Genomic DNA, 3,382 nt, shown 5'->3' with positions numbered 1-3,382 from the left:
TATCTAGGTCTGAGGGTCATGGGGGGGGGGGGTATCCGTCTAGAAAAGAGAAGCAGGCTGAGAGCCAGCTGCTGAAGCTCCAAAGCGTGAGGGCCGGCTCTGTCAGTAATGGGAATCTGCTTCCCCTCAGCTGGAAAGAGTGGATATTCTTTTACAGGCACTACAGGGACATGGGCTCTGAGAAATCATATTTTACGGCCTGACAGCGCCTCAGAGAGAAGGTCCAGGACATGTCTTCGGGGGACAGTGCTTCCTGCTCCATACCCTTACTGCCCTTTAGTGGCAGGGAGATGTTTTGTCCCCGGACCACGTTCTCCGGAGGCCCAGAGTCAGGAAATCGACCCGCCCGGAAGAGCAGATCGTTGCTACTTACGTCCTCGTTGACGAAAATTTCCCCTCGAGGCAAAGGGCCTCCAATTCAACAGCTGGAAGAGAAGGATCAACGTCTGAGGGAGCCGAGCTTCACGCGCTCTGGCCATGGACGAATGGCGGGTCCCAAAGAGGAAACCCATGAAGAAACGGAGCCAAAATCTGCCAAGTTGCAGACTAAGACAAGGGAGACCATGACCTTCTGCCAGCCCCCTCTCCTCAGCCCCAACAGCCACGGCCCCCTGGGTCTGAGAATTCCAACCGCTTCCACCGGCCCTGCTCCCCGGCTGAGTGAAGCCAAAGGATTGATGGCATCATCCCGGGCGCAGGGATACCCAGAGAGCTGCATGCTCCAGGTGGGAGGGCAGGATGCCCACCAAGAAGACGCCCAACACGACTCGCCTGAGAGGACAGGCTTCAGCCAGGGAGTGTCCAGCCCCACAGAGTCCCCCCTGATCGAGGGCATGGGCCACATCAAGGACCCGGGCCACAGCGTGCTGGTAGTCACGGTTGGTGTATCTAAGGTTCTGAGACTCGATTACTCCCCCAGGCTGAAAAGTGAAAAGTGGGCACTAAGGACCACACAGATGCAAAGCGCCATCAGTCTAGAGCTGGGGAAATCCCCTCCTTGGGGCACAGCGGGAGGGAAGATACCAACACCTCACCCCTGCCGCCCCTCCTTCCTCAATGGATCCCCCAGCTCTCTCCAGCCCCAGACATCCATCCACAGTCATCCCACCTTCCCCCACTACATGGTCCCTGGAACAAAGACACCAGAAGCCACGGAATGTGGTTACATGGTGTGACACGGGAGTGGAGTCCTTCCTGAAGCTCAGTTTGAAGTCGGGGCCATGGGAACACCAGGGAAAAATCAAGCCTGGTGACCTGTCCAAAGAATCAGTTAAGGCCCTGGAAACCGTCTTGAAGAGAAAGCACGTGGCTTTTCTTTCTGGGCTTTCTCTCATACATTGCCTAACTGGACCTGTCACATTGTCCCCAGTAGGGCTGATCCAGCTGGCCGCGAGACCAGGCCACAAGCGTACCTCTACTGGAGACCATCCTGACTGCGATGTGGCTGACTGGGTGAATGGGGAGACATCTGAGAAGGCCCATGTCTTACCCGCTTATGAACGCCACCAGGCTCCAATGGGCATCAGAGAGCACCCAGGAAGCATAGAACGGGGCCGGACCTCAGATCCAAACATTGCGGGGCCCCGGGACCGAGGAACGGTGGTCCAGGTTCCCTCCCCATCAACTCATCCCTCTACCCTCCCAGGTCTGCAGGCCACTTGGGAGCCATCACACCTATACAGAGAGAAAAGAAGGACGCTAAAGACCACAGCAGGATCGCTGTCTCTGCCCTGGCAGCAAAGGTCCCAGGACCAACCAAATCCTGGGACCCCGTTTCTTCCACCTCGGGCCCAGCAAGGATCAGCTAGAGCAACCAGTCATCACCTCAAGCTTCGTTTTCAGCCAAGCTGAAGATGTGGCTCAGTTCTCTCGGCAAAGGCCACCATCACCCCCAAGGCTTGGGTGACAAAGGGCTCAAAGCAGCCATGCAAGTGGAGCTCAGCAACCAGGAACAACAAACCGCCCTTTCCTGAGAATCCTGCTCCCTTCTCTACCATAATAATCCGTGGGTCTCACCCCCCAGATCCTCACACATCGTCCTCGAGACGTCTTCCTGGGCCCCGGGTTGACTAGGCCCAGGGCCCCGTAAACACTGCACGAAGATGACCATTCAACCAGAGGTCTTCCTGTACTCCGGGGGAATCAGCCAGCTCTCTCCGGAGCAGAGTCCAACTTCATTCTCCATCCTGGGCTTGTTGAAAATAAATGGTTCTTCCTTCAGGAAAGCTGGGTCATTCATTCATTCATTCATCCATTCATTCATCCATTCATTCATTCATTCATTCATTCATTCATTCATTCCATTCATTCAATCGTATTTATTAAGTGCTTACAGTGTGCAGAGCACTATACTAAGTGATTGGGAAGTACAAATCGGTAACATATAGGGATGGTCCCTACCAGACAACGGGCACACAGTCCAGAAGGGGGAGACAACAAAACAAAACAAGTGGAAAGGTGTCAAAACCATCAGAATAAATAGAATTATAGCTATAAACACATAATTAATAAAATTAATAGAGTAATTAATATGTACAAATATACACAAGTGTTGTGGGGAGGGGAAATGGGTAGGGGGGGCGATGGGGAGGGGAGGGGAAAGAGAGGAAAATTGGGGAGCTCAGTCCGGGAAGGCCTGCTGGAGGCTTTATTTGGGAAAGGGTGTCTTCCGTCTGTCCCTGCCGGGCCTGGGTTGGATCCTGGCTAAACATTGGAAGTTGGGCCCCGGACATGTCAGGCATGGGTGCTCCCTCCTGCCGGGGGGATGCAGAATGGCATAATGGATAAACCATAGGCAAGGGAGTCAGGAGACCTGGGTTCCAACCCCGACATCGCCACATCTGCTGAGTGACTTTGAGCAAGTCGCTTCACTTCTCTGGGCCTCAGCTACCTCATCTGTAAAAGGGGATTAAGAGTTTGAGCCCCATGTGGGACAGGGATTGTGTCCAACCTGATTTGCTTGTATCTATCCCAGTGCTTCCAATAGTGCTTCGTACATACTAAGTGCTTAACAAGTACCATTATTGAGGCCGTTGGTCTCACTGTGATTTTGGGGAGAAGAACAGGTATGGGGGGGTGAGAGGTTGTGGAAATCAGGCGTGAGCAGACTAGGGGACAGTCTGCTATGGGCAGGGAACGTGTCATTTATAAATAGCTCATATTTATTAAGGGTTTTGGGTGGTACAGTAGGGAACATTCCTCTGACAGGGCACAGCATGATTCCATGACAGAAGATGTGTGAGTTTGTCAGTGTGTGGGGTGAGTGTGCAAACTGAGTTTTCCTAACCTTCTGTGGGATTCTGTGGGAATGTAGTCCCTGTTCTACAGAAGACCAGGGTGAAAGACTGAAACATTGGTCTCTGGCTCTTGTGTCATCTGGAGG

The 3,382-nt window shown here is 53.3% G+C and overlaps 1 pseudogene; it reads left to right on the top strand.

The window, feature by feature from the left end:
* The first annotated feature begins 230 nt into the window (after positions 1 to 230).
* LOC119945046 lies at positions 231 to 2,073 on the top strand (annotated as a pseudogene).
* Positions 2,074 to 3,382: the final 1,309 nt, after the last annotated feature.

Source organism: Tachyglossus aculeatus, chromosome 24 (genome assembly GCF_015852505.1).
Source record: "Tachyglossus aculeatus isolate mTacAcu1 chromosome 24, mTacAcu1.pri, whole genome shotgun sequence".
Classification (NCBI taxonomy): domain Eukaryota; kingdom Metazoa; phylum Chordata; class Mammalia; order Monotremata; family Tachyglossidae; genus Tachyglossus; species Tachyglossus aculeatus.
The sequence above is the reverse complement of the archived record's forward strand: the minus strand, read 5'-3'. Positions and strand labels throughout refer to the sequence as shown.